Source organism: Lonchura striata, chromosome 1, assembly GCF_046129695.1.
Source record: "Lonchura striata isolate bLonStr1 chromosome 1, bLonStr1.mat, whole genome shotgun sequence".
NCBI lineage: Eukaryota > Metazoa > Chordata > Aves > Passeriformes > Estrildidae > Lonchura > Lonchura striata.
In genome coordinates this window covers 7,610,868-7,631,316 of record NC_134603.1, presented here as the reverse complement: position 1 = coordinate 7,631,316, position 20,449 = coordinate 7,610,868, and positions in this window count along the sequence as shown.

Sequence of the window (20,449 nt, the reverse complement as noted above, 5' to 3'; positions counted from 1 at the left end):
TGCAGAATCTTGTGCAAGTCACTACTCTCTAACCAGAGATCTCCATACTACTATACCATAACCCAGTTGTGGTGGGCTGATTGTGGCCAGCTGCCCACCCAGACACTCTCTCACTCCCCCACCTCAACAGGCCAAATGAAGAAAATAGGATGGAAAAAGTCTTGGGTGGAGATAGAGATATACTTCAGCAGTTACCATGATGGGCAGAACAGACATGACTTGGGGAAAATAAATTTATTCTATTGCAAATTAAAATAATTTTTGAGAGAAACCACAAGCCCCTGCTCAATTTTAATTCTTCACTCTTGACTTCTCTCCCTTCAAGGAGAGACAGACCTGTACTTTATGTCCCTGTTGTCAGACTGTCACCGTGTTTTGGCTGAGGAAGCCCCAAGGTACAAACAACCCTGTGTGCTTCAGGGCCAGATCCAGATTTCCAAGCACAGGCTCTTCCCTACTGAAAACTACATTTGAAATAAAGGCTGATGGTTTAACTTCTTGTTAGAGCAACAGGAACCTTTGCACTCTGGATTTGTCTTGGGAATGCCACAGCTGCTGCACTGAGGGATCCAGGGATTTCTGACTTGGGCATCCCTAGGTGAGGCTGCTGCCATTGCAGCCTGTAGGTCCAGGAGGTAACAAGGATGAGCAGGTGGCAAAGATGCCAACCTGCACTGAGCAGGTAAGAGGCAAGGCGTGGTAACAAAGAGAAGGATTTTAGTCTATATCCACACAGAAACCATCAGCACTCACACAGGCATGAGAAACACAGAGGTTTTATCCTGTTTCCCCTTTTCAGATGACCAAGTCTCAGGTTCACTAAGAGACACACACACACTTTTAAATCTCTAGCACCTCAGCGCAAGCCCCAGGTTCCTTACTCAGCCACCAGCTGTAAGCTTGAGTCTTTTCAGGTGTGAGCTGCCCAGTTCAGCTTGAAGTTCATACGTGAGCCACATGGAAAGTGAGGTCACACCCTCAGTAAATTTGAAGATGTGACCAAGCTGACAGGTGCCATTGACACACCCAAGGGACAGAATGCCATCCAGAGGGACCTGGACAAGCTGGAGAAGTGGCCCCATGAGAGCTTCCCAAGGTTTAACAAGACCAAGTACAAGGTGCTGTGCCTGGGTCCAGGCAATCCCCAGTATCAATCCAGGCTGGGAGAGGATGAACAGATGAGGAGCAGCCCTGCCCAGAAGGAACTGGGGATGCTGGTGATGTGCATGAACTGGCAATGTGCACTCCCAGCCCAGAAACAAATCCAGAGCACCGTGGGCAGCAGGTGAGGGGGGATTCTGCTCTGCTCACACTCTGCTCTGGATCCTCAGCACCCGTGGGAGCAGGTCAAGAGGAGGGCCATGAAGGTGATCAGAAGTTTGGAGCACCTCTCACGGGGAGATTGTCTCAGGTCTCTGGGGACACCTTGTTGCACCTTCCTGTGCCTAAAGGGGGTTTATAAAAAATATGAAGGCAGAGTTTTTAGCAGGGTCTGTTGTGGTAGAGCAAGGAGTTAAGGTTTTAAACTAAAAAAAAGCAGACTCAGACTAGTTATAAGAAGAAATTTTTTACAATGAGGCTGTTAAAACATCAGATCAGGTTGCCAAGAGACTTATCCCTAGAAACATTCAAGTCTAGGTTTAACAGGGGTTTTAGCAACCTGCTGTAGTGAAAAGTGGGCCAGTCTGTGGCAGGAGGGTTGCAGTAGCTGATTTTTACAAGTCTTTTCCAACCCAAACTATTCTCTGATTGTCTGACAATGGGAATAGGATTTAATGAGAAGAAAGCAAAGACTGAAATTATCAATTTTCCATGCTTGTTCCACCCCAATCTACTTTGATCCCTCCCCTTCTCATATTTAGCCCTTCCTCTAAATGTGCCATAATAATTTTCATGTATTCTCAAGATTCCCTCAAAGCATTCTGTAAGCAGCTTTACACAGCCCTACAAGTTTCATTAGCTATCCCATAATCAGTTTTATTTTTCCTGTGGTGCATGTGGGAAATGGATTTCCTCCCTTCTTGATCAGCTACAAAATTCTGGTTGAGCCCTCTAAAAGCTTTAGTCATTTGCTCAATGGCCCCTCAGCTAATGACCTGGAGGCTTGGGCTTTTGCTGGTGTCTATTATATTGTTTTCTTTAGGGATTGTGTATTTAGGTGTTTAATTTATTCTTTTTCCCATCTCTTATCTCTGTCTGTTATCTTTGCCTCTTATGCTGTTAACCAGATGTCCTTAGATTCTACATATCTTTGCATCAGTCAGGCCTTGGGTTAAAGAGTTTGAATTAAAAAGACAGAAAGTGCAGAGCAGACCTGAGCATGCTAAATGCTTCTGCTCCAGGGGCTCAGCTCAACATCTGAATCCCAAATTTCAGTTTACAAGAGTTGTCAAGCCTCCTGCCTCTCTATGTTTACCAGTTATTTATAAACATCATGGCAAAGACCGAGGCTATGTGGAAATGAATGTGCTGTGAATTTGGTCTGCTATGAGCTGTAGAAATTCTAGTAAATTCTAGTTCTGATCTCATGGCATTGACAACAAAATTACACAATAACAAAATAATAGTATTTCAGCTTTATGGCTAAGAGTCTGGAACACAGACACTGAATGGCTGATCCTAAATCACACAGGAATTCTGTGACAGATTGAGAATTGGACTTTCTTCCTTCCTCAAGTGTCAACCTAGTGATGAAGACACATCAAAATATCACAAAATTCACCTTTGGAACTTTTCCCAAATGCATAGGTACCAAGCTAAAAGATGAAATCAGTGTTATTTCTGAGATGCTTTTTAGCTTCCCTTAAGGCTTACCAAGATTTTGTTATTCTTCCAGAGCTCAAAATGTCTTCAAAGCTTCCACTCACAGACAAATCCTTCTCCTTGTTCCTAGAATAGATTTAGGAGTACATTGGCATGACTTTATGCTCCAGTGAGGAGGTCTCACCCAACCCTAATTCAATAAGAAAGACAGAAAACATCAGAGGAAAGAAATAAAGAGCACAACTGGAAAATCCTAATATAGATTACACAGCACAATGATGTGTTCCTGTGTCCTTATATTCAACTCACAACAACATAAAAACTGTGGGTAAGAAACCAAAATTCTAGAGGAAAAACAAACTGTTTGGGAAGTCATTGCCAATAATTGTGATACAATCCACTGTCTACCAGATGATTTTTCAGAAATTTCCATCCTATCAATGATTCCACATGCCCTTTGTGTGAAATATAAATGTTGCTGCTAATCTGTATTTTTGTTTTGTTAATTGTAAAACATTAAAAAACACAACAATAATTGATTATAGCACATTAAAATAGATGTTGAAAAACATTGGAACAGTGTTGCTTTGTTGCTAAGTGATTATTCCTGAATAGATGTTGGCAAAGCCAATGCAAGCAGCAAACCCAGCTTTGGCCTGAGTTTCTAAAAACCCCATTTCCTTACAAAAAATAATTTTCTAGTTGAAGAAAGAACATTTGGATAGAAACTTTTCATTTTAATGGTGCCTGGACTATAGGTTTCTGAATTAGGAGTTATTTTATCTGAAGAAGGGGAAGTGAGTCAGAAGGAAGAAGCAGCAGAGCTAATGAGATGAACAGACTGCAACCTCCATTCCATGTTGCCCTGTTCTTCTCAGGGTGAAGAAGAAATCTTTGGGAATCAATTTTACTCAAACACTAGAGATAGTAGAGAACTACTCTTATGCTCTGACAATGTAGTAATTTTCATCTCTCTTATTTAACCCTTTTTTTTTTAGTGTTATTTTATTTTTTAAATTATTCAGATTTGACACACTTGTTTTGGTGATGTTTGTAAAATCTGTATGATCATAATATTTCGCACAATATATTTAAAGACAGGTGCATGCTCACTGATATGTGCAGGAAGGTTTCCCTTTCAAAGTCCACAATAAAAATCAAAAATTTAACTGTAGTTTATCAGGAGATAAATATTCAAATTGGAAATAACCTTTCCACAAAATTTAAAAAATAATAATTTCTTAAGTCAATCAATTGATGCTAAAATTTCAGTATCATACTCCTGAAAAAGGTAAAAAAACACACAAACAAAAAAAAAGTTGTAGTTTGTAATGAAGGAATAGACATCTTGCTGGAAATATTTGATTACTGTTTCATACCCTAACTTCTGTTCTCATTCTTTGCAGGTGCAGGTGCTCCTGTTATCAGTTAGTAGTTGGTTTATGGCTAAAATGCTTTAGGTTATCCCATTAGGCATGGATAAGAACTGTTATCAACTCAGAGGCAGGCCCTAACTCAAATTTCAGGCATCTACATGTAGTTATATGTAGTGGGTGACGAAGCTGCAGGCATCAAGAAATTAAAATGTAATCAACACCTCTAGTATGAAACCAACTGGGAGATATTTTAACTGGTTTTATCAACGTGTGTTCCAAAACCAGCCTCATTTGTGAATGAAATGTTCCTTTTTGACTTTAAAGGAAGCTGAATCAAGTCTCCCATTCTGTTTGTAGACCAGAGCAGAGAGCCTTCTCTTCACAGAGATCTTCTGAGTGCATTTACAGACCTGTAACACAGTGGGGTGATTACACTTGATTACATTTCCATACTTTAAAATCAAACTTGGAGCGTGCCCCGGTTTGAGATGTCACTCCTTCAAAAAAATTGTATCCAGGACATTTTTATACTGCCCTGAGAAGTGTAAGTTATTCCCTTTCCTGTCCTTTTATTTCCCCTAGTGGCAAAGGACAAGCAGAGCCAAGCTGAGAAGAGCCAACATCTGCTTTTGCAGAATTTAGAACATGCTCATCCTTTCTCCTCTGTTCCTCTTGTTATGGTGCAAACAACCCATGAGCAGCACCAGCTCTCATCTAGCAGTGCTTTTACTCATTAACCCTGGGGTAAATAAATGGCTGCATGCTGAAAAGAGTATGGGAAAATGAGGTTTTTCTTGCTATTAAATCCTTAGTTTTCAGCTTGAAAGTGTTTTCTTTACCTGTTGACCCTTCATAATTTTCCAGTTACCCAAGGTAAAAGAGTAAAATAAAGAATAAAAAATGCCATTTCTTTGTTGCTTGGGGAAATTTAAAACCTACCTTAATTCTGGAGCTGTGGTTCATGTCCAGAGCTCTTTGATAATAGAGTCTATAACCGAGGGAATTGCTTAATTCTGCTCAGTTTGCTCATCTCCACTCACACTCATAATGAGTTCCTGAATATATTAAATGATAATTAAGTGTGTGACATTTCAGACCACGTGTTGTGGATTTTAGAGTTAAGATTTCCTGATGGAATCCAATCCATGGGTTTAGTTTCTCCTTGTTTACTATAACAGTTTTCCAAGCTTTTTCATACTGAAGAGCTTGCAATGTGGTTCCATGCATAATAATCAGATCAGGGTAAGGTTACATAACAAGAGAGAACTTCACTTTCATCCTCTCTTGGTAATAGATGAGCAAGTCAGACAGGAAATCAGTCTGCTTTCAAACAGGGTATATTAAAAAATTTATGATGCAACGATATCTTGTACTCCCTAGGTTTAGAGGAAAAAGCGTGGTTTGATAAAGAGGCATCCTATACCCAAAGCAAAATGGTAACACAATTGCAAGTGTACAACATGAAAAAGAACCAGTGACAATAACAACACTGAAATTAATCATTCTGTTGAGGACAGCTATTTATCAAGAGACGAATGCCTCAGCAACTATGGCTCACATGGCTTGAACTTAAACAACCCTGAATGATCCTTGAAGGATAAAGGAAATGTTAAATTTTCACATAAGTAACACAGCCTTTGCTTTCCTGGGTCAGGAGAAAAATATATAACCACCACTCAGACTGTGATGGTTCAGCTTGTGCTTGTTGCAACAAATCACAGAAGAAGCAACAGGACAATAAAGAAGAAAGGTCTCTCTCAGCTTCCCCTCCAATTCTCTAAATGCAGTGTCCCAAGGAGGAATGACTCTTCCTGCAGTAGAGGACCCAGTTGTGGCTCTCCTAACAGTGGTCTTGTGCTGGTTTTGGCATGGATAAGGATCATTTTCGGGGACACCTCAGACTATAAGGCACCATTCAGTGCATAAAGCTGGGGGAAGAAGGAAAGGGGGATGTTCATAGTGATGGTGTTTGTCTTCCCAAGTCCTGGCTGGGTGTAATGGAGCCCTGCTGAACACTGACTGTCCTCAGGAAGTGATGAATTAATTCTGTGTTGCTTTGCTTGTGTGCACAGATTTTGTTTTACCTATTGAACTTAGCCCATGAGTTTTTTCACTTTTATTCCTCTGATTCTGTCCTGTCCCACTCCAGGCAGCGAGTGTCTGTGTAGGGCTGGGCTGCACTGGAGTTAAACCACAGCAAGTGTTCTTCACCTGCCTTCACACGGGGCCCTTGCAGAGCAGTCCAAAGGCAAAGAAGAGACATTCCCAGGACATTCACCTCTTTGCAGGTGGGCAGGAGATGGATTAACAGGCATGGAGCACAACTCCTCAGAACCAGCCCTAAATTTCCTACAAATCAGAAGCATCAAAGGAGGGCTCCAGAAGTTGCTGCCTGAGACAACCTTCCTGGCAGAGGTGGTAGCTCAAAGTCAGAGCCAGCCCTGATGGCTGGAGCTTCCTCTGCTGCTGATATTACTGAGGGGAGACTCTCATGTGTGGGCAATTGTGTGGGCACAGCTTCCCACTGAGGAGAGGCAGTGGGGAAATGCTTGTGGTGCCAGCACATCCATTTCTGCATCTGGTATTCAGGACACTCTTTCCCCTGGCTTCAGTGAGGGAAAGAAGACACACTGTGTGCTGAGGGAAGTTTGCCCTGCTGGCATTGTAGCTTTCCATCTGTTCTGCAGGCAGCCTGAAAACTTCGATGTCAAGAGCAGTGACATTAACAAAAAGTGTACTTTTTCCTCCCTTTTTTTTCAGAAAAAAAACCCCATAAAATTAAGAGAATCAGAAAGAAGTGGATAAAAGTGCATAACTTTCCACAGGCACTTCTCCTCTGAAGACAGAAAACAGTCTGGGTGGATGCTGAGTTGAAAGAATTCAAGAGTGAATATGTCAGTTAACAGTGATTTGGCTTGAATGATGCCTTCCCAGAGGAAAGAGGTAACTCATAAAACTTTCCTTCTGGAAGCTCTCAGATTCCAGCTAATTAATTGCAGTGAGATATCTTTTAAACTAGAGGTGTGCCAAGGCAGATCCAGTTGCTACTGAATCACTGTTGCCAAGACTTTTTATTATTACTTTAAAGACCATCTCCAACATATATCAATGCAAAAATCCTTGGCAGCATAAAGATAACGCAGGAATGCAGCAGTTTATTTATAAGAAGTAGCATGTCAATAAAGATATGATGGGGAGGGAGCATAGAAAACCACAGCTTGCTATGAAGCTTTTGAACTTGAGCACCTTGGATAAAGGTCTGTGCCTTGCACGCCCAGGGGCTGGTGGGCACTGCAGCTGCTTTGCCAGGTGAACAGTTTGGGAAGACCACATCATTCCCCTCTTTAAATCTATCCCTGTACAGGTGTTTAGGGCCTTCTTCCCTACAACCATACTGCCTTGGCTAGGAAAGTGTTGTTTTTTCCTCCACCTTTTTTTCCCTGACATGACACGCCACGTGCTGGGATTTGTGCTCTAGTGAAAGTTCTTGCTTTTGTTGTGTACCCCTGGGGTTTTACAAAGCAGCCTGGGCACAAGAGTCCATTGACTGAACAGGAGGGAGCTCTGTGGGCTCCAGGAGTCACATTGGGGCTGTGAGATGCTACTCCAAAGATTATTGGAGTCTCTTTCCATGCAAAATGCAAACTGATGTGTTTGACTTTGCTCTCTCATGGCAATTCCCCCAAATGCACCAGCTGACTTGTGCTTATAACAAAGTAAATAAAGAAATTCTCCACAATAACCTTCAGCTTTATTCCCGATCACAAATCTGGCATAGGTGGGACACACTGTTATACCTAAACTAATAAATAAAGATAATCTCATTACAATTTATTAATGCCAGCTAAGAAATCTGTATAGACAAGGACATTCGCTTTTTAACTAGCAATAACAGGTGATGAAAAAACCCTCACAGAGAATCCTGCCAAAGCAAACAAAAGTCCATATTGCTATTTATTTCTTTTTACTTCTCACTGCTATTTTAACCTGTGATAAGACCACAGCTCTTCTCATGATGGGTAGATTCACCTAGATTAACCCTTACCAGATTTCTGAATCGTATAGAGGACGTTCAAATACGAGGGTGACAGCTCACCTCAGAAAACCTTGATGAATACCTTGTAATTCATCTGCAATACTGAGAGATGAACAGGAAAGATTGAAGTCTGTGCCAAACATTTTTGTTTTGACACTATATTCCTCTCCTAAACAAGGAAAACTAAGGAAAAAAAATGAAGAGTGCACAATGATCTAAATAAGCTATACTTTATTATGCTTAAATGCGAAAAACAAAGTGAAATGTCCATGTTTATATCCCTGAGCCCCACAGAGACACAGATGGAGGTTGCCACTTTGAATTTTTAAATGAACGTTGTTCTCTAAAAAGTGCAGAGGAATAATAGGTAGCAGAAAACTTGCTCAACTACTAATGGTGTCACTCTGTTAGAAAGATGTAGGAAAAAGAGATAATAATGATTATCACAAAGTGGGAGAATGAGGTGGAAAAACAAACTACAATTTCAAAGCCATAAAAGCACTTGGGAGGCAGTTTTTCATCCACCTTTTTCTATGTCTGACTTTTGCACATAAGAGCAGAGAGCTCTCAATAGAAAGACAGTTTGAAAAGATTGATGAGAGCTAACAGGACCTGAATCCTCTTTTACAAACGAATGTGCATTTTGATTTAATATTCAGGCTTATTAAATGCAAAAGTGTAAAACTCACAGTTCTGATTCAATACAGAGACCAGCAAAATGGTACTGCAAGAGGTCTGAGGCAGGGATTGTACAGCTGGGGGTGGTTACTCTGAGCCTCACCATGACCTCCCACACTCACCCTGTTTCCTGAGCTAGGTACCTTCTCAGGGGACATCTAAAGGGGCTGCCTCACCTGTTTAACTATTAGAGTTCACAGGTCAAAAGCAGTCCTGATTTACTTTAAAATACCAGTTTATAATCTGCAGAGGTCTGGCAGATGTTGCAAAAGCAGACTATATTCTGCAGATTTATTTTTAAAAGGGGGTAAAAATGACAACTGGGGTAAGGAAATACCACTAGTGTCCTGAGTTAAGCTGAATTCCTTCATAAAAAGAGGACAGAAATTTGCCCTTATTCAAGGCACCTAAATGTGTGCTTTCATTAAAGATGTGCTTAAACTCCTTTGATTATAATAGAATTTAAAAGTATATTTAAATATTAGAATATGTGTACGTGATTTTACAGAAGTTTGCAGTATTGAGTCAGAGTCCAAGCTAACACAGACAATCAGCTCATCCTGAATTCACAGAAGTCAAGAAGACTTTTTATTGTTACTGATAAAGGGCACCAAATTGGTATGGTGTAAAAGTGGCATAAGCTGTCCCAAAAGTTTATTCCTCTTATGGGATATACATTTTTTTGGTAAAGGATGCAGTCTGGTATGTTGCATCATCTGTCTACAATCATGATAACACTACGCTTTTCAAATAAAGCAAGTGCTTAAGATTTTACTTAATTAATAAGTTCTGGGTTTGAATATTGTCTCAGAGATCCATCCCATGATCAGTGAATTACATTGTGGTGGTAAATTTGCAGTAGATCTTTAGAGGTTTAAGCCATAGCACACAACAACAGCAGGTTCAGCCTCTGACCAGGTGTGTCTGTGCACACCAACCACGGCTGGGCTCACAGGATGTTTGTAAACAGAGCCAGAACCAGCCAGCTCCTGTCTAACATTCTGTAACTTCGGGGAAAAGGAGAGTCCTAAGCCCTCAAGCACCAGCCCAAGTGACTTCTTTTTGCAACATGTTCAATAAATATGCAGTATCACCTTGCAGAACTAGTGCACAAAGGCTTTCAACAGGAGACCTTCTGCAGATTGTTGTGACAGCAGCATCTGTTTACTAGGGCAGCTTAAGTGAAAGTAGCATAACTCTGTGATTCTCTTTCTTCCACCTTGGGGCACGTCCAGTTTGTTATCTGAATTAATTTAGACACATTTTCTGACAAATCCATGGAGTTTTAGCTATTCCCTAAATTTTCAAACATTTCTATTTGGTTCTTATTTTAACATCTCAGTGATTCCTTGGTTCCCTCTGATTCTGAAGTGCTCATACTGAGCTCTCTCCTTTAATCTATTTTCCTGGGAGTTATTTATATCTATATTAGGGTTTATAACCCTGCAGGCAGTCTCTTCAGTCTGCCTAGTAGAATTGCCATAGCAAATTTTGAAAGCTTCTCACCAATTTCGATAGCAAATTCTCTTTGTGAGTCTTCTGAAATCAAAGCTCTAGCTGAGGGTCAGAAGGAGGTGTGTTTTTTGATCTTTGCTCAAATTCCTGCTAGGCTCAGGAATCTAAGGGGGTGGTCATCTATGGTGTGGCCCTTACAAACTGAAAATCTTATGAGACTTGCTCTTTAGGCACAACTGACCAGAGACTGTATCTCAATTTCCAAAGCTGAGAATGTTTAGTAAATTTACCAACCTTAGTCCCAGGCATGATCATCTGCACGATGCCAGTGAAGCTCTATCCTTCTCACAGGGATGTGTGTCTTGAAGGCTGATCTAGGTGGGGTGGGAGTTCTTGAATGGCTTGAGAGTTAGATCTGATCGTTCAGGCTTTCACTTTGTACACTCTGAAAGTAGTAAAGAAGTTACTCCTGGGAATGACTTCCTCGTGGATACCTAAACCACAGGAAGACAAGTGGTTGCATTCTTATACCAGTGAGAAATGCTCCTTGTATTTTCTCTGCAGAAGGCAATCGAGCATTGTAGTGACAAGCACTTGGATCAGGGCTGCCAGCAATCTCCTTGTCCTTTCCAGCTCCATGTGCCTGGGCTGATGGGCTGGGCTCTGTACACAGTCATCATCCTATTATGGAAGAAAGCCAAGCAGGTGTGGATTTTGCAGCGCTAAAGGGTTTGAGGTCCACAGCTCATCTGTTAAATCAGGAAAAAGCACAGTGTATTATCTCAGTCCCCAGCAGCCCTGAGACATGGGACTGCAGTGTTTGACAAGCATCTTTTTGTGCACCACGGCAATTTTCTCGTGATTTTCTCACTCAAATTTCCAGCCTATTGTAACAGCTGCATTACAGGAGAGATGACTTGTCCCTGAGGTCTCCTGTGACCACTCCTTCTCACATTGCACTTCTGCTCCCTCCCTTTGGGAAGGGAGTTACACTGGCTGCAGCTTTTATCTTCATTCCTATTCAGTCTTTAGCAGCTCCCCTTTGATGCTTCCTGCTATCTCTCTCTCTCTCGCTGTGCTTTGACGGCTCTGTACTGCAGGCACGAGTAAGATCACGCTGTGCTGATCTCCCTCAAAGCAATGTCTTGCTGGTAGCAGGTACCTCAGCAGTGCAGGCTGGCGGGGCACTGCTGCCGGGAGACAAGATGCTCCTCTCGGTCTTTTCAGACTCATCCCCTCTCGGGACTCACAAGGGCACCCCTCTTGACCAGAAATGTCAAACCACAGTTTGAAGCTGGCAGCAGATAAACCCTGACAGGGTTCAAATCCACAAGCCCTAAGAGCAGTGGCTTGCATTGATGTGCTTCCTAAAGGTCTGCATCTGCATTAGGAGCACTGCTGATCTTTTGCTTAAAGGTTTGGTTTTTAAAAAGGTACCGTGGCAAAACACAGGGAGGGAGCATTATCCCATTTCTGAGATTCTGAAATTCTTAAAACAAAGCCTAAATGGATTATCTCTTCTCCTAGAGATGAAACATTTTCAAAAATAATGGAGGTTCTACATTTATATGCAGAAAAACAAAATAATTGAGAAGGAATGTATATCGCTTAAAAAAATGAAGATTGATGAGCTGAAATGGTTTCAAGTGCAAGGGGTGACTGGGTCTCACACTGAACAGAAAGAACAACACTCAAAACACACTAGATGGGAGAAAAATTTCTTATGCCTTCTGTTTACTCTCAGGAAAATGTAGTTCCACATTTAAACTCAGCAAACACCATGAGCTGTGAAAGAAGGAAGCAATATTCTGCTCTCTATGGCTGAGCAATGCCAAAATAAAATGGTTACAGGTTCAAGGAATAGCCAGAAAAGGTCCTCTGTCAGCTCGTGAACTTGACAGCACTCCTGAGTTACATCCTTAGCCCAGGGATGAGGAGGAAAAAATCAGTTACATCCCTCTTTCACTGTATACAAAGTAAAATGGATGAAGTCAAAGAACCTCCCTCCTTCTTTACCAATCAAAAAAACAAAAAAAACAAAAAAAAAAAAAAACCAAAAAAAAAACCATAATATAACTTTTAAAGTTTGTGCTGGTGGTTATCTTTCAGCCAGGCATCTGCCCAGACTGCCAAGCAAGGAAGGTGTGAAACCCTTGCTTTGAAGAACAAAATACAGAGAACTGGAGAACTGTCTGTTGGAAAAGACACAAGTAGGGTCTGTGATTTTTATTTCACTAAGAGAGTAAGACACAGGAGGAAGGATCTTATTTTTGCTACAATATATTTATCTTGAGAGAAAAGTGGCTATCAGAGGAAGAACTGGAGTAGGGCTGAGTCAAATGGAAATCCAAATTCATTAGTGAATTTGCGTAATTAAATATTAGTTTCATATGAATTCAATATTAGTTTAATATTTTGAAACATCCTCTATGGGTAGAGGCTACATCCTGGCAGACTTTTGGTGAAGATGCTTGCATGTAAGTGCTTGCACATCTCACCTGGAGAGGCAGGATCCAAACTTCAGTGTCTCCTAATAAGAAAGTTATAGTGAAAACTGATTTCAACACAGAATTCTGCCTCTGTTTAAGAAACTGGAGGAAATATGCATGAAGCATTTATCTAACAGTGTAAGCTGTACAAAGGAACATATGAGAGAATGAAAACTCCACAGAATAAGTAAAAATAATCCACCCCACCCCCTGAACTTTACACAACTAAGAGTTTTGAAATTGTTTTGGCTGCTTCTTGTTAAATTATGCCTACATACATATGATCAGAGCTAAAAAAAAAAAAAAAAAAATTGTTCTGCTCTGACACCTACCAACTCTCTTTTAGTAATCAGTTCATGATATTGGCATCCATACGGCTGCGGGGGGGACTGGGGAGAGTATTTCACTTCAGGCCAGCCTGGTGCTCTGAGATCCCTTTAAAAACACCTTCCTGAAGAGCAGAGAGCTGCTACTTAAGACCAAACCATGCCACTGCAAAAATGATACATGCATTGTAATTAGATGTCCTTGCAGACAAGATTGGTTTTTAACATATAAGTTTTTAACACAGAAATTCTTTGTTTCATGTCCTTAAATGTTTCTGCAACAGTTCCTTCGAAAGGGAGTATTTTAAACTCAAGTGGAGCCAGGAGCTGCTTGCACTGCAGCAACCCATTGCTGCAGATGCAGACAGTTTTCCTTTGCACTCTGAACTGCCACAATTTTGCTGTAACTATTCAAGTCCATAACAAAAGAATTATGTTTCATGCAAAACAAAGAAAATACTGAAGGAGCTAGTGCAGCATCCTTCTGCTTCCTTTCCACATCTCTCTTTCCTTTAAGCTATTTTTTGTTTCTGGTTTTTAAGTCAGAATGAAGAATAGACAGTGTCGCAGGAAAGGTGTTTCCTTTCTTTCTACACAAAATGATAAGCTTGATGTGCTGCTTTATATAAATGTTCCAGATGTAACCTGTTCTTAATATTTATTAGAATTTTAAACCTGATGCTAATATAGCACTGCTTTCCTTAAAGATGTAACAAAGCACAATCCTCGAGGCAAAAACTATGAAATAAATATTTTTTGAGATAGCACTCTTCTTCACTTTGCATAAATTTAACACCCTGCTCTCTGTACAATATGTGTTCTTTTTCCTAACTCCCCACAGACAGAAATAGCTCTGGCGAGATGTCATGAAAGTAACAGAAGCTTAGGAAAACACCACACATTAAGGCTGCTGAATTTAATTTTCTGCCTTTGTTTTGGATGGCCTACTTACTCTTCAAAGGACTCTTGCCATGTCATGATGCAGAGTGGGGATGAAGGAACTATTAGACTATATTTAGCCACATCCTAAACCTCAGCTATAAACACCCAACAGAAAATATTCATGTGAGCCTTGAGCTGTCTATAAACAAAAATAATGGGATGGAGCAGTCACCTCTATTCAGACAAAGAGTTTGTAGCAGTGGTCCTGCCTCCAGGTTATTGGGCTGAGATTGCTGTTTTACAAGTTGATAAGTGCAGAGGAAAGAGGTGCCTGCAGAGATCTGCCTGGAATAACTCTTCTACAGAGGTCATCTCTTGTACTTCTTACCTGAAACTCTCCTTTGTTTTTTAAGGATATTACATATTTATAATGTAAAATACATTCTTAAGTTGGGCACATGATAAATGTTGTATCCAGATGGAAATATAAAGTGTACAGGAGGAATAATAATACTGGACAAAATTTTAAAATTACACATTATTGGCTGAATTTTTTGAAGCTCAGGCTCTCAGTGTGGGTTACCAACCATTCCTGATAGTGTCCCTTTCTTCACTTTGCATCTCTAAATGATATTCTGCCACAGATTTATGAGTCATAGAGGATTCACCTCTCAGAGCTCAGTGTCTTCTCACATTTCCTTGGATTATACCCTCATATGGTCACCTGCTGACCTATCCTTAATGCAACTAAAATTTGGGAGTCCCTTGGACTTGCAGACTGGACCCAGCAGTTCAGGTGCCCCACCAAACCTCTTCCAATGACTCCAACAGGGAAATGCCTTGGACTGCAGCTCAGGTTTCTGCTCCTTCCATAGCTGGTAGGATTTATTTGGAAACTGAAGGCTTCCCTTGCCTCTCCATGGCTGTGCTCAATTACTATGTGTTCAAATTCAGGGAAGGGAGGAGATTCCCAACATGTTTTTAATTCATGATCTCTCCTTGATTATTTTTTTCAGCCCTAGTCCCAAATCCTGCAACTTTCTTGTCGTTTTCTTTCCCTTCATGAAAAAGGAGCACAAAAGCAGCATCCTCTACTGCTGCCACAAACAGCAGTTTTTCTCTAATTTCTAGGTAACAATGCATTGCCAATGGTTAGCAATATTTTATTTAGACCAGATAAGTACCATTAATATCCTCATCTCTTAGAGAATTAAGGAAACTGAGGAAACTTTAAGGGTTTGAGGCTTTAACAGTGAACATAGAGCAGCAGGACAATGTTCTCTCTCTGTTTCAATTTGTGTCTACAGTGCTAAAGGCCTTAAGAATTATTGTAATGTTCTTTTAGACAAACATTTAGAGAATGCTTGTATGATAAATTACTGCTTCCAAATCTCACTATCCCTTCATTGAACCATAAAGAGTTTGTACAGATGCAGGTGCACAGCTCCAGGGTAGGAGACATAAAAACTATCAGAGGCTGGATTCTTGACTTGTAGGTAAGAAAAACTGTACCAGTGTCACAGTTTGAGTCACTGTCCCTAAAATTGAGTGATCCATAAAGCTGGTGTCAGATTACATGGCCTTAGTTAAAAATTGGTCTCCATTTTGATAAAATTAAACTAAAATATATTATTATTCAATGCCATTAATACATTTGTGCTGATTTGGGCAAGATGCTTATGTGCCATCCAGTTTTACTGGGCTTGGTGAAAGTTTTGCACTCAGACTTCAGTGCCCTGACTTCAGTGGTGACTTCAGCTTTCCTGAAGCAGGTCCAGCTCTCATTTCCCAGTGTTTCCCCGGGCATGATGCTTCACACAAACACATGGGAATGCAGGAAGAGAGAGGGCAATGTTGCAGCTACTGAGAAACGTCATGGCACAGGCGTCTTAATTTTAGTATCACTGATAAATTTCTACATTATAAAGCTTGTAACTTTAAATAGACCATTCCAGACTGTATAATCAACTTACATTTGATTAAATATTTTCTAATTTGACTTAGCTTTATCATCAAACAGTTTTCTTAGCTCACAAGAAAGCTGAGGTTCAGTTCACCTGAATGGAAGGAAACTGAATTTAGGCTGTTGGAATGAAACTTCTTGATTAGACTTTTCTTTAAAATAACATAAAAATAACAAAAAAGATCAAGAAAAAAATCCAAACCTAATGGGTTTATGATCCAGGGTTACTGAGTTTAGCTTGCAAAAGTAGCTCAGACATTTTTGAAACCTTTACCTTGATGAATTAAGAAAAAACCTCATTAATCCTGAAAATTCCTGCTGAAATATGACACAAAACCAACCAACTTCCTCAGCACAGAACTGCAGGGATCTAAATTACTTGAGACCAGATACTAATGAGCAAAACCAGAAGTATTCCTCCGTATTGAATAAACAAATTTTTTACTTGTCTGGAAAAATAGGCTGTAGGGGAGAATTGTCATTTGTGGAAGTAATATGACTTTTTAGAGTTTATTTAATTAAATTTACATTGAATAAACATTTTTCCTGATTTTGGCATATCAGTTTTTTGGTTTTTTTTTTTTTTTTTGTTGTTGTTTTTTTTTTTTTTTTCAAATGGTACCATATCTGTTAGGTTTTTTAATTTTGTGTCTTTTTTATTTGGCTAAAACTGTAAACAAGATGCACTGCAAGTTTAGAAATAAGTACTCTTAAAATCTGGTTTTCAGTGATTTATGAATTAATAACATGGAGCTCAAAGAGTAGGTATAAAGCTAGATGAAATATATTTATTTATAGTTTGATGTTAAATTTAATAATTGTAAAAAGTAATTTGAGTCAAGATGAAAAAGAAATGTGATCATCTTGGGTCCTGGAAAAATAAAAGTGGTATCAAAAATCATTTTCTTTAAATTTAAAATGTTATATATACCACTTATTATAAGCTACACAATGTCTTTTTCTAGATTTGCTAGTTGCTAAAACCAAATATTTATTCTTTATTAAATTTTACTGCTTATCTCCTTAAATCATTATTGCTAGAAAAAGTATGGAAGGGAATGAAAACTTAGCATTTTACAATGTGGCAACTTTTAAAAAAAACAGTATGAAATTCAACAAGCGTTTCTGAATTATTTTGTGTCTCTCTGTCACCAACACCTCAATTTTCCAGCAAATTGCTGGTTCTTTTCTGTGTTCATCAGCATTAACATCCGAAGAGCTGCAAATCTTCATGCTTCAGCGAGATGCACTCCTGGCTGTGCTCAAGGACAGTTTCCCCTCCGTGCAGGAGCCACGCTGGCACTGCCAGGATCCAGCATCCCTCCCACCCGCTCCCGAGCCTGCTGCTCCCCACCAGGGCCCACGGAGCCACCTCCCAGCTCCTTCCTTTTCAGGCAGATTCTAATTACAGCCTAAGTAAACTGACTTTACAAGTCATGACAACATTTAATTCAGCCCATTAATCCACCCCTAACTGTTTCACAGTTCTACAGAAAAACTCACAGATGTCTCCAATATTTGCAGCGGGATCAGTGGGAAGGTGACTGCATCCAATTCCTGGGAGAAGTTTCTTCTCAAAATCCTTCATATTAGAGAGGTGCAAAGCTACTCTCATTCTCACATATTCCTGGGCAAGCAACAGGTAAATCTGTCTGCTCAGCCCTTCACACATTAATGTGATTTTCAGCATTAAAAAGATTCTGAGAAACTCTTGCCAAAGGCACAAAATCATCCAGTTACACTGAAAACAGCAGTCAACACAAGGTGGATTAATACTTCATAACCTACTTCTGTAAACCAGAGGTTTCATTCAAATTATCCCAATCAAATAAATGTGGGGTTTATGCATATTTTTACACACAAGAGTTCTTGGTGGCAGAAAAGTGCCAGTCTGAGATATAAGAGGGTTTGATGTAAACTTCACAGATCATTGCTTGGAGCCCTCACCATGACATATGGCCAAAAATTCCCCACTCCACATTCCCTGCTTCCTTATTCCCTTCCCATGGGCACATTTCTCAATAAGTCAAGGAGAATTTTTAGTTTTAGAGAGTGAGGGCAGCAGATAGTCATTCTGGGGACAAAGAACTAAGGTTGAATAACAGTACGTGCATAGAAAGGCTAAGAAAAATATTTCTCCCTGCAATGTCACACATGGCAGCTACATGTCCCCAATTTGTCATCACTCTGTGATCCTTCGGTGAGCAAACATCCTTTCTCATTCTGCTCTCAGTTCTCTACTCTCCTCACAGACTTTATCAACCCTGCTTTTAAAGTGATTTCAGCTCTCTGCATATCCCATGGAAAGGGAATTACTTCTGTCTCACAGCCTTAATGCAACCTACACATATTTTCTCTCATTATAGTCTCACTTTCCCATGTGCTTCTGGGTCTTGGACCATCCCAGTGCATCTCTGTGACCCCAAAAATGATAACTGATGAACCACCCTGCAAGCTTAGGTTTGGCGTCTTGTTCCTGAATTTTTCTCTTAACATTAAAATATGAGATTGGGACACCTGGAATATCCCAGGACCCAGCATTACAGCACCTGGCTGCAGGTCCTCCAGAGGTCTCACAGCTGAGATTTATCTCAAGAGAGCAATAGGGGCTCCTGTGTGCAGTCCCAAGCAAGTCAATGTGCAGTTCTGCACACTTGGGTCTGTGGCATCCCTGGCCACTGAGAGAAACTTTTGTGGATGTACTTTGCACTTTGAAAAAAATAAAAATGAAAATTAATTATGTACATAAAATTCCTGCCAATTAGCAGCTATTTTTCTCTCCTAGTACCAAGGGGTTTACCTGATTGTATAGAGCCAGAGACAAGAGATGATATAATGAAGTTTAAAATGTTAAATTTTAGATTTTTTTCTTTCATGTCATATCGCTTATCTTTCAGACAAGCTGCTGTTCTGAGTCTGCTAAGAGGAACATGAAGACACATCAGAGAATCTGGGAATCCAGAATTTATTTATCCAGACTATATTTATTATTTCTATTTTGTGTGTGCATGTATATAGGCTTCAATGTACATAACTCTGTGGTCCTTGGATTAAGAACAAGCCTTCATCTCTCCTGTGAGCATTTGCTGGCACTGCTTAGGTATGAAAAAGGCTCCCCCTTCAAGAGTCTTCGTCTCCAGCCTCATGAGCTATGACATCTGTGAAGAAGAAAAGTGCATTGTATTGGTCCAGTTTATGCTAAAGGAGTTGCAGCCTGTGCAAAATTACAGAGCATTCCCTTCCTTCAAGAGATGCTCTGCTGAGCCACAGTTCTGGCAGGTGCCCTCAAGGATCACAGTCCTTTAGAGAAAAAGACAGTTTCACTTGTTCAGAGTTTGGATGTTTTTTTTTTTTTTCTTTTTTTCAGCAATGATGTATAAAAATTTTAATGGAGGAAGGAGAACAAAAGAGTAACTGAAACACATAAGGAGCTCCAAGGAGGCTTTTGAACAAGCTAAAAACACTATTGCCTTTAGCAGAATCCCCCCATATTGACTAATATGTTTGCATCCTGGTTGCAAAAATTTCACACAGACCTGTAGTATTAGAAAATGTCAATCATTCTTTACCAGAACATTAATTGCTGTTACATGCAGATCATTCAGTGCAATTCATCATCACAGGCCAGGGAGGGCCAGCATATGGAAAGAGACTATTTACAAGAGTATGTAGTAACAGGACAAGGGGGAATGGCTTTAAACAGAAAGAGAATAGGTTTAGATTAGATATTAGGAAGAAATCTTTTACTGTGAGGGTGGTGAGGCACTGGCACAGGTTGCCCAGAGTAGCTGTGGATGCCCCATCCCTGGCAGTGTTCAATTTGGATGGGGCTTGGAGAAACCTGGGATAGTGGAAGATTTCCCTGATCAAGGCAGGGATTTGGGATGAGATGATCTTCAAGGTCCCTTTGAATCCAAACCATTCTGTGATTCTACATGGGGAAGCAGGAGTTAAACAAAATCAGGACTTTAAGTAGCAGACTGCCATAGGGCTGACTAGCAAAAGCTTGCAGTCATTTTTACCAGGACAAGACTGATAAAGTAGATTTTTATTGGATCAACAATTACTGTAAAAGGCATTAAAGGTCAAAATGGATAAATATCAGGTCATACAAAGCCCATCTTTAGCTAACAGCAATTTGGAAGGTTGTGCTGTTTTAATAACAATTCATTGTACAAAAGCTGCTGAAAATGTATCACAGAGTTCTTACAGAAATCCTATGTTGAAACTGCATCTTTCTAGCTATTAATAATACTACAACAAGCATCATCCTGTATCATATCACTGGTTTTAAACTGTTCTTCATAAATATTTCTGGAGCTGGCTGAATTAGACTTCAATGATTTCTCCATTAACTGTGGTCTGATCAATTTTTATGGCATCGCCTGAGGAATGAAATCAAACAAATATCATGCTGGACTCACATTTCCTCTATGGATTTTTTTTTTAGGCATTCCTTTAAAAATATATTTTTGTTTGAC